The sequence below is a fragment of the Sapajus apella genome, unplaced genomic scaffold, assembly GCF_009761245.1.
Source record: "Sapajus apella isolate SASKATOON/1434 unplaced genomic scaffold, GSC_monkey_1.0 scaffold166, whole genome shotgun sequence".
In the NCBI taxonomy this organism is placed as follows: Eukaryota; Metazoa; Chordata; class Mammalia; order Primates; family Cebidae; genus Sapajus; species Sapajus apella.
The window spans coordinates 1,541,554-1,552,855 of NW_022437106.1; the positions used below are offsets into that span (position 1 = coordinate 1,541,554).

Consider the following 11,302-nt stretch of genomic DNA (forward strand, 5'->3'; position numbering starts at 1 on the left):
AATATAACATTATATATATATAAAATATTTATATATTTGATCACAATTTTAAAAATCTCTTCCCTGTTTATCTTTGGCCATCATCCCTGCCTGTTGAGGCGTCTGGGATCTGGGAGAGGCAGCCCACACCCTATTTGAGTATCGGAGCCTCCTGCACGATCCTTTCATTCCATTTTTCCCCCTATTATTAATTTATTTCATTTTTTTGAGATGGAGGCTCCCCTTACTGCCCAGGCTGGAGTGCAGTGGCAGGATGACTGCCACCTCCACCTCCTGGGTTGAAGTGATTCTCCCCACTCAGCCTCCTTCGTAGCTGGGATTACATCATGCCCACTAATTTTTGTATTTTTAGTGGAGATGGGGTTTCACCATGTTGGCCAGGCTGGTCTTGAACTCCTGACCTCAGGCGATCCACCCGCCTCGGCCTCCCAACCTGCTGGGATTACAGGTGTGAGCCACCATGCATGGCCTCCCACTTTTTTTTTTCTTGTTTCCTTTTTCCTTTTTTTTTTTTTTTTTGCTGGGAGCCCTTTCTCAATAAATCCCTTGCGTAAGAATCCCTGACTCAGGTTCTGCTTCTATGGGGCTGACGACAACACCTCATCTATTTTCTTTCTTTATAAAGTCATGGGGTGTAAAAAGTCCCTCCAGGCAGGAGTCTGGTTTCCTCCTGGGTAGGAGTCTGCTCCATTTTAGAAGCTTTCCAAGCAGCATCCCACTTCTCCACATGACTGTGGATGACTATCTTACCATGTGCTCAGGAGGGCTCCAGAAAGCATGTGAGCATGGATGGTGTGATCCCAGCCTCCCAAGTAGCTCTGTCCAGGTCATGTCTGCAGGGCGACATCAACGGGAAAACCACACTTGCTCGGGCTCAGCAGGCCAAAGTCTCAATCCCATCTGGATTCATTTTCCAGGGCTGCAATAACAAAGTATCACAAATTGGGTGACTTAAAATGACAGAAATGTGTTGCCTCACAGTTTTGGAGGCTGGAAGGCCAAAATGAAGGTGCTGGCAGTGTCATGCTCCCCTGCAAAACCTGTAGGGAAGAATCCTTCCTGCAATCCTCCAGCTTCTGGTGTTTGCCAGGAATCCTGGCCTCCCTAGCAAGTATCAATTGCATCACTGCCATCTCTGCTTCTATTGATGCATAGCTATATGCCCCTACATGTCTTCTCTCTCTCTCTTTTTTTTGAGACAGAGTCTTGCTCTGTCACCAGGCTGGAGTGCAGCGGCACGATTTGGCTCACTGCAACTTCCGCCTCCCAGGTTCAAGCAATTCTCCTGCCTCAGCCTCCCAAGTAGCTGGGATTACAGGCATGCACCACCACGCCCAGCTAATTTTTGAATTTTTAGTAGAGACAGAGTTTCACCATGTTGGACAGGATGGCCTCAATCTCTTGACCTCGTGATCCACCCGCCTCAGCCTCCCAAAGTGCTGGGATTGTAGACGTGAGTCACTGGGACTGGCTCCTCTTCTTTTTTTTGAGACAGGGTCTCACTTTGTCACGCAGGCTGGCAGGCTGGAGTGCAGTGACTTGACCAAGGCTCACCGCAGCCTCCACTTCCTAAGTTTAAGCGACCCTCCCACCTCAGCCTCCCAAGCAGCAGGGACTACAGGAGTGTGCCACCACCTTCAACTTATTTTAAAATTTTTTTGTAGAGACAGGATCTCACTATTTGTCCAGGCTGGTCTCAAGCTCCTGGGCTTAAGCAATCTTCCCACCTTGGCCTCCGAAAGTGCTGGGAGTACAGATGTGAGCCACGGGGCCTGACCTCCCACCTCTTTGTTTTTGGAGACAGAGTTCTGCTCTTGTTACCCAGGCTGGAGTGCAATGGTCCCATTTTGGCTCACTGCAACCTCTAACTCCCGGGTTCAAGGGGTTCTCCTGCCTCAGCCTCCCGAGTAGCTGGGATTACAGGCATGCACCACCACCCCTGGCTGATTTTGTATTTTTAGTAGAGACTCCCAACCTTAGGTGATTCGCCTGCCCCAATCTCCCAAAGTGCTGAGATTACAGGCGTGCAGGTGTGAGCCACTGTGCCCGGCAAGGCCCCCCTCAACTACTTCTCATAAGGACACCAGTCATCTCTGATTAAAGGCTCCACTTACTCCAGTATGATCTCATCCTCACTAACTGCATCTGTAATGATCATGTCTCCAAATAAGGTTATATTCTGAGACTTCAGCATACCTTTTTTTTTTTTTTTTTTTTTTTGAGACGAGTGTCCTCTGTCACCCAGGAGTACAGTGGCACGATCATGATCTCAGCTCACTGCAACCTCTGCCTCCTGGGTTCAAGCAATTCTCCTGCCTCAGCCTCCCGAGTAGCTGGGATTACAGATGCCTGCCACTACCATGCCCAGCTAATTTTTCTATTTTTAGTAGAGACGGGGTTTCACCATATTGGTCAGGCTGGTCTCGAACCCCTGACCTCGTGATCTGCCCCCTCGGCCTCCCAAAGTGCTAAGATTACAGGCGTGAGCCACCATGCCAGGCCATCTTCAGCATATCTTTTCTGGGGGACAGAATTCAACCCCTATCAGCATCTCTGCCATTTGTTAGCAGTGGGATGCCTCAAGTCATGTCACCTCTCTCTGCTTCAGTTTTGTCAGCTGTAGGAATGAGAATACCAGGGTGATATGGCTAGAGAGTGGACACGTGGGGTATTTTCCACCCTGGTACCTCACGTTGGTGAGGTAGGCGCTCACCAACAGTGACGCTCTCCTCAGCAGCATTCTCCTGGGGGCCGGAAGGCTATCATTACAGCCCCTCGTCCTTCCCCCACTCCACCATGCTGCCTTCACAATGACTGCTCTGCAGGAAAGCTTAGTTCTCCCCTAGATGTCTAGATTGTATTAATAAAAAATAACGGGGCCTGTCAGAAGATTACACTTAAGGGTCCATTATTTAAGTGCCACTGCCTGTGACGACTCTATGAGTAATGAGAATGCTAAGTGCCTATCGGGCAGGACAACGCAGGTGAGTCGAACATGCAGAAGAGTCTCCACACACAGCCCTTTCTGGCCACAGTGACTTTGCACTAAGTGCAAATCAATCTTCCCGGGGCAATTTCCTGTTGTCAGGACAGAGCTGTCTCCTCTCCTCTCACCCTCCTGCTGTTGTGCTCTGGCTTCATTCTGGCTCTGACAAAGGGGTGAATGTTCAACATTTCTCTTAACTGACACAGTGACAGGTCCTTTTGCTGACATATCCTAGCATCTGTCTGCCTTATTCACCTCAGCACAGCATCAACCTGAAATTGTCAGCTGTTTTCAGAATAATAGATTCTCTTCCGGACCCAAGCCTCAAAGCTTGCATCGATTTTATTCATTCTAGGATGTCAGGAGATCATTTATCATTTATTATTTTTATTTTTGAGACAGTCTTGCTCTATCACCCAGGTTGGAATGCAGTGGTACAGTCTCGGGTCACTGTACCCTCTGCCCCTTGAGTGCAAGCAATTCTCCTACCTCAGTCTCCCAAGTAGCTGGGATTACAAGCATGCACCACCACACCCGGCCAACTTTTGTATTTGAGACGGAGTTTCGCTCTTGTTGCCTAGGCTGGAGTGCAATGGCACGATCTTGGCTCACCACAACCTCTACCTCCAGAGTTCAAGCGATTCTCTTGCCTCAGCCTCCCAAATAGCTGGGATTACAGGCACGCACCACACCGTGCCCAGCTAATTTTGTATTTTCAGTTGAGATGGGGCTTTGCCACGTTGGCCAGGCTGGTCTCAAACTCCTGACCTCAAGTGATCTGCCCACCTCGGCCTCCCAAAGTGCTGGGGTTACAGGCATCAGCCAGCACGTGCGGCCTACAGTAGGTGATTTCAGTTTGCTGTCCACAGCCACCCTCACCTCAACCTCCCACAAACTAAGGCAACGAAAAGACCTATGTGCACTTTGAAACCTCTTGTCCCCTCACCTTGTGGACACTTCTGTTCAGTCATCAGTGCTTCCCAAATTTTAAAATGCAAACAAATCACTTGGGACCTTCTTAGATGCAAACTGAAATTATTATTTTGAGACTGGGTCTCTCTGTTGCCCTGGCTGGAGTGCAGTGGCACGTCACCGCTCATTGCAGCCTCGACCTCTTGTGGCTCAATAGATCCTCCCACCTCAGCCTCTTGAGTAGCTGGGACTATAGGCATGCACACCATGCCCAGCTAATTTTTGCTTTTTTTTTTTTTTTCCATAGAGACGGGGTTTCACTATTTTGCCCAAGCCAGTCTCAAACTCTACCGGACTCGGCCTCCCAAAGCGCCGGGATGACAGGAGTGAGCCACTGTGTCTGGCTAGATTTTGCCTTCCTAACAAGCCTTCATGTGCTGCTGAAACTGTCGGTCCACAGGTCTCACTTTGCATGGCCACACCTACATGCTCCTTCCCCTCTAAGTTGGTAGATATGCCACAGATGTGACAGGTAGGATGACCAAGGTTTGCCCTGGTGCTAGAGGAGCAGGAGGGAGAGACCACCTAACTGCCCAGGAGAGATAAAGAAGACCTCCCAGGGCTGGGCGCAGTGGCTCATGCCTGCAATCCCAGCACTTGGGAAGGCTGAGGCGGGCAAATCACCTGAGGTTGAGAGTTCAAGACCAGCCTGACCAGCAGGCTGAAACCCCATCCTACTAAAAATACAAAAATTAGCCAGTCGTGGTTGTGCACACCTGTAGTCCCAGCTACTTGGGAGGCTGAGGCAGGAGAATCACTTGGACATGGAAGGTGGAGGCTACAGTGAGCCGAGATCATACCACTGCACTCCAGCCTGGGCGACACAGTGAGACTCCATCTCAAAAAAAAAAAAAAAAAAAGACCTCCCAGAAATGTAAGCCACCGTGAACCGGGCCAGTGAGTGCTATTTGTGCTTCTAGAAAGATCACTCTGGAACCAGGCACAGTGGCTCATGCTTGTAATCCCTGCACTTTGGGAAGCTGAGGACAGTGGATCACCTGAGGTCAGGAGTTCAAGACCAGCCTGGCCAACATAGTGGAAGCCTGTCTCTACTAAAAATACAAAAATTAGCTGGTCGTGGTGGCATGCCCCTTTAATCCAGCTACTTGGGGCGCTGAGGCAGAAGAAGTGATTGAACCTGGAGGGCAGAGGTTGCAGTGAGCTGAGATGTTATACTGCACTCCAACCTGGGCAACAAGAGTGAAACTCTGTCTCAAAAAAAAAAAAAAAAAAAAAAAGTCTCTCTTGGAACAGCCTGCTGTGTGGAGAAATGTGGAGAAGGAAAGGAGGGCCTAGACAGAAGGCGGAGGGGCCAGAGGAGGCTCTTACAATATCAGGATCAAGTGTGATAAGGTCTGAAATAGGATAGAGGCTGTGGGGCTGGAGAAGAGGGTAGGGCATGGGAGGGGGAACAGAGGGCCAGTCAGCTGGTTGTGGGAGGTGTTGGAGGAAGGGGAGCCAAACCGCACACCCAGACCTCTAGGTCTGAAAGGTGTGAGTGAGAAACACCCTTCCTAATGAACAAATTTCCACCAAAAAAAAAAAAAAAAAAAAAGACAGAGAAACACCCTTCCAAGGGAGATACCAGGCGGCGGTGTTCTAAGGGAAGAATGAGGACCAGGAGAGAGCATGCAGGGAGTAGAATTAAGTTTGCTGTTGAAAGGGGTTTCAAGGCTGGTCGCGGTGGCTCACACCTGTAATCCCAGCACTTTGGGAGGTCGAGGCGGGTGGATCATGAGGTCAGGAGTTCAAGACCAGCCTGGCCAACATAAAATTAAAGATACAAAAAATTAGCCAGGCATGTGCCTGTAATCCCAGCTACTCGGGAGGCTGAGGCAGGAGAATTGCCTGAGCCCAGGAGGCGGAGGTTGCAGTGAGCCAAGATCGCGCCACTGCACTCCAGCCTGGGCAACAGGGTGAGACTCCATCTCAAAAAAATAAATTAATTGAAAAATAAATAAATAAATAAAAGGAAGGGGTTCCAATAAGAAGGGTTCAGAAGAGGCTCCTGGTGGGAGGGAGGTGGGAAAGATGCAATGGGCAGCGTTGGGAGGGGGCACCCTGGTGGGTGGGGGCACTTGGGGCTCCTGGCAACATGACATTGATATGACAGTAACCATCTTTTTTTTTTTTTTGTATGCAATGGTAGGAAGTTTTTTGCGCATACTTGCTTCATGAACTGCCCCTAAAACTCTTAAGTGAGGGCCACAGGTACATCTCCCTCTTTTAGGAAACCTAAATCAGTGTGGTCTGGCCTGGTGGTTCATCCCACAGCAGTAGCTAGCAACACACAAGCGGTATCCAGGACACCCATCACATGTTAAAAAGCAACAGCCTGGGTAAGCATAGGCACAGGGTAAAGATTTTTCAAAACTTAAATAACTTTTTTTTTTTTGAGACAGAGTCTCACTCTGTTGCCCAGGCTGGAGTGCAATGGTGCGATCTGGGCTCACTGCAACCTCTGTCTCCTGGCTTCAAGCGATTCTCCTGCCTCAGCCTCCTGAGTAGCTGGGATTTCAGGTGCACAACACCACACCTAATTTTTCGTATTTTTAGTATATGGGGTCTCATCATGTTGGCCAGGCTGGTCTCGAACTCCTGACCTCAGCTGATCCACCCACCTCGACCTCCCAAAGTGCAGGGATTACAGGCGTAAGCCACCGCACCCAGCCTGAGATATTGTTTCTAAAGTTTCAAATATATGTTTTAAACACATATATCTTTTGTGCTTTAAGGCTGAGCCATGATTGTGCCATTGTACTACATCCTGGGCAACAGAGCAAGACACTGTCTCAAGGAAAAAAACATATTTATCTTTATGTTATTTATTTCTAACTTATTTGAATGGTGGACAGAGAATGAAGTTTGGCCAGACATGGTGGTTTAAGCCTAGTTTAAGCCTATAATCCCAGCATTTTGGGAGGCTGAGGTAGGAGGATCCCTTGAGACCAGGAGTTCAAGACAAGCCTGGGCAACATGGTGAGACTTTGTATCTACAAAAAAAAAAAAAAAAAAAAAAAAATTAGCCAGGCATGGTGATGCACACCTGCAGTCCCAGCTACTCGGGAGGCTGAAGTGGGAAGATGGCTGAGGCCAGGAGTTAGAGGCTGTAGTGAGCCAAGATTGAGCTACTCCATTCCAGCCTGGGCAAAAGGGCAAGAACCTGCTTCAGAAAAAAGAAAAAAGAGAGAGAGAGAGAGAGAGAGAGAATGAATAAGGTCTGTGGAACACTGATTCATTGAGATTTGTTCAGAGTTAGTGTGTGGCCTTTTATATGGTTAATTTACATACAGGTGGCTGTTCCATCTGTACTTTTTTTTTTTTTTTTTTGAGGCAGAGGCTTGCTCTGTCACCCAGGCTGGAGAGCAGTGGCGTGATCTCCACTCACTGTAACCTCCGCCTCCCGGGTTCAGTCAATTCTCAGCCTTCCAAGTAGCTGGGATTATAGGTGCATGCCACCATGCCCAGCTAATTTTTTTTTATTTTTAGTAGAGACAGAGTTTCACCACATTGGCCAGATGGGTCTCAAACTCCTAACCTCAGGTGATCCCAAACCTCGGCCTCCCAAAGCGTTGAGATTACAGGCGGGAGCCACTGCACCCAGCCCCATCTGTACTTGAAAGAATGTGTATTCTCTCATTGTAGGTATAGAGTTCTGCATATCCATTATCGTACAATCCCACACTCATTCTTTCTCTAACAGCACCGCAGACAATGCAGCCCACACTGAGATTTTTATATACTGGCTTTGGTTGAAGACCTTCACTTCTTTTGCCCTAATGCTCGCATCTTTTTGTCCTCTTTCTTCTGTACCCTCGTCTTCCTTCTCCTTTAGTTTTCTCACCCTTTCCTTTCCCCACCCTTAACTGGCCGTCTGTGCCATGGAAAGGGCTCAGTCCAGGGGAGGCGATGGCGGCCCCTGGCCCTGAGGCTTCTGGTGACGGTGGGACCAGGGGTCACCATGAAGCCTTTCACTGTTATATCTTGAAAACTGACCCAATCACAGCCAACCAGGTCAACAAGAGATGTCAGAATTTAACAAGGTCAGAGCGATAAAAATGTTTTTTTCAAAATGAGTAATTCACCTATTATACTAAATACAGGCCTCCAGATGTCACAGTACCACAGTGCAACAATTAAGTCTTTTTTTTTTTGAGATGAAGTTTCACTCTTCTTTCCCAGACTGGAGTGCAATGGCGTGATCTCGGCTCACTGCAACCTCTGCCTCCCGGGTTCAAGTGATTTTCCTGCCTCAGCCTCTGGAATAGCTGGGATTACAGGCACATGCCACCTCGCCCGGCTAATTTTGTATTTATAGTAGAGATGGGGTTTCTCCATGTTGGTCAGGCTGGTCTAGAACTCCTGAACTCAGGTGATCCACTTGCCTCGGGCTCCCAAAGTGCTGGGATTACAGGCATGAGCCACCGTGCCTGGCAAGTCTTTGTTTTTAAACATGCCATTGGTATGACCATCTTTTTTTATTTTTTTAATGAAATGGTAGGGATCTTTTTTTATGTATACTTGCTTCAGGAATTGCCCCTAAAGCCCTTCAGTGAGGGCCACAGGGAGGTCTCCCTCTTTTAGGAAACCTAGTATCATATAAATTAAGATGTCTAGCCATGCCAAGGTACACCATTAGGGATTCCTGATTTTACAAATGTGTTAAAGGTATGGGCTTGGGAAGAAAATATTTTCCCGGCTGGACAAGGTGGCTCATACCTATAATCCCAGCGCTTTGGGAAGCCGAGGCAGGTGGATCACCTGAGGTCAGGAGTTCGAGACCAGCCTGGCCAACATGGTGAAACTCTTCTCTCTACTAAAAATACAAAAATTAGCCAGGCATAGTGGTGTGTGTGCCCATAATCCCAGGTACTTGGGAGGCTGAAGCAGAATAGCTTAAGCCTGGAAGGCAGAGGCTGCAGGGTTGCAGTGAGCTGAGATCATGTCACTGCACTCCAGCCTGGGTGACAGACACTCTGTCTCAAAAAAAAAAAAAAAAAAAAAAAAAGAGAAAATACTTTCCATTCTTTTTCCTACTTGTATGAAAGAGACCACGAAAGTGAAAGGAAAAGATGGTCCAATCTCAAGACGAGCGGGCCCTGTAGATAAAGCAGGCAGTTCAGCTACGAATGCAGTGTGGATGGAGAGCTCTGTAGAGCCAGTAGTAAACGCAACACTTTCTGAAATTGCTAGGTTCTGAATGGGGAACAATTGTGAGTGAAGAGGCCAGTGTGCCGTTCTGAGCTGAGTGATCTTTTTCTTCTGAGATGGAGTTTCACTCTTGTTGCCCAGGCTGGAGTGCAATGGTGCAATTTCAGCTCAGAACCTCCGCCTCCCGGGCTCAAGTAATTCTACTGCCTCAGCCTCCCAAGTAGCTGGGATTACAGGCATGTACCACCATGCCTGGCAAAGTTTTTGTATTTTTAGTAGAGACAGGGATTTCTCCATGTTGGTCAGGCTGGTCTCAAACTCCTGACTTCAGGTGATTCACCTGCCTCAGCCTCCCAAAGTGCTGGGATTACAGGCATGAACCACTGTGCCCAGCTGCTAAGTGATTTGTAAGCTAAGACATACTCTTCAATTCCTTCAAAACAAGGGAAGTAGTGGCTGGTTTTTTTTTTTTTTTTTTTGAGACAGAGTTTCACTCATGTTACCCAGGCTGGAGTGCAATGGCGCGATCTCGGCTCACCGAAACCTCTGCCTCCTGGGTTCAGGCAATTCTCCTGCCTCAGCCTCCTGAGTAGCTGGGATTACAGGCACGTGCCACCATGCCCAGCTAATGTTTTGTATTTTCAGTAGAGACGGGCTTTCACCATGTTGACCAGGATGGTCTCGATCTCTTGACCTCGTGATCCACCCGCCTTGGCCTCCCAAAGTGCTGGGATTACAGGCTTGAGCCACTGCGCCCGGCCAGTAGTGGCTGTTTTAAGAATAAAAATGTTTTTGAAATTTGGAATACAGGAGAGACAGGGGGTTCCTTAAACCCAGTAATTCTTTTCCCTTCTGATCCATCTCAACCACAAACCAAACAAATATGCACACGCTTGTCAAAAACAAGTCAATTATTTTGAAAATCAATTAAATTATTCATAACCTTTGAAATTTCAAAGGAAAGTCTAGAGAGAGAGCGTCCGTAAGAAGTCACGGGGATTGAAGTGCTCAGTAGTTAAAATCAGATTCTTTGTCTCCACTTTGCTAATGGCTGGACTTTTGACTTTTCTGATGACTAATCCTGGCTATCAAGTGAGATTCCACTGGGCCTGGTTTGTTCATACTCTTCTGAGTGACATTTTCCCCATTCTAACAGCCTAAAAGCATAATGAGGTAAATGAATCACAGTAATAATGATTTTTTTAAAAAAACCTAGGCAGGAACAAAACTGGCTCATTACCATGAAGTACTAGCATTCTGAAGAGGAAAGGAAATCACGGAGGAACAGGAGAGAATACAGAAACCACCACTTATGTGTATTGCTAGTAATATGCCAGACACGATTCTAAGCATACATGACTGTCATTTAATACCAATGCAGATTCTACAGATGAAGAAATGGAGGCACAGAGAGATTAAGTAGTTTGCTTAAGGTCACACAGCTAGGAAATGACCAAGGTGGCATTTAAATGAGACAGCCTGGCTCAAGCCTGGACTGCCTCTGCCTTTTTTTTTTTTTTTTTTTGAGTTAGGGTCTTACTGTCACCTAGGTGATCATGGCTCACTGTAAGACTCGACCTCCCAGGCTCAGGCGATCCTCCCACTTCAGCCTCCCATGTAGCTGGGACCACCACAGGAGTGCCACCATGCCTGGCTAATTTTTTTTTTCCTAGATGGGGTTTTGCTATGTTGCCCAGTCTGGTCTCAAACTCCTGGGCTCAAGTGATCTGTCCACCTCGGCCTCCCAAATTGCTAGGATTACAGGCGTGAGCCACTGTGTGCAGCCTGCCTCTGTCCTTCTAAAAGAAAGGAAATGGCTGGGCACAGTGGCTCATGCCTGTAATCCTAGCACTTTGGGAGGCTGAGGTGGGCAGATCACAAGATCAGAGAAGTTTGAGACCAGCCTGACCAACATGGTGAAACCCTGTGTTGTATTTGACCAGAGCGTAGAAAGTTATCACCAAGACAAAAGTATGCCAGATTGCAGGGTCACTTATTATGCCGGCGACCACAGAGGACTCACGTCTCTCCAACCTGTGGCTACAAAAGGAGGGTGCCACGATTTTTTATACCTGAAAAACCACCTTGGGAGTGGGGGTGAGGGGCGGGGATGGGGATGATAAGGTTTTGGACATTTCAAGGGCTAAGGGGATTCTGTGATTCACCTCCTGGGTGGAGACAAGGGCGGGGGTC

General features: G+C 47.9%; 1 long non-coding RNA gene across 1 annotated transcript in view; it reads right to left on the reverse strand.

The window, feature by feature from the left end:
- Positions 1 to 519: 519 nt before the first annotated feature.
- The window catches only part of LOC116542301, a 13,997-nt gene continuing 3,214 nt past the window's right edge, over positions 520 to 11,302 (reverse strand). The window contains exon 2 of the long non-coding RNA XR_004265152.1: positions 520 to 919. This is a non-coding gene — a long non-coding RNA (uncharacterized LOC116542301). The remainder of the gene's footprint in view (positions 920 to 11,302) is intronic.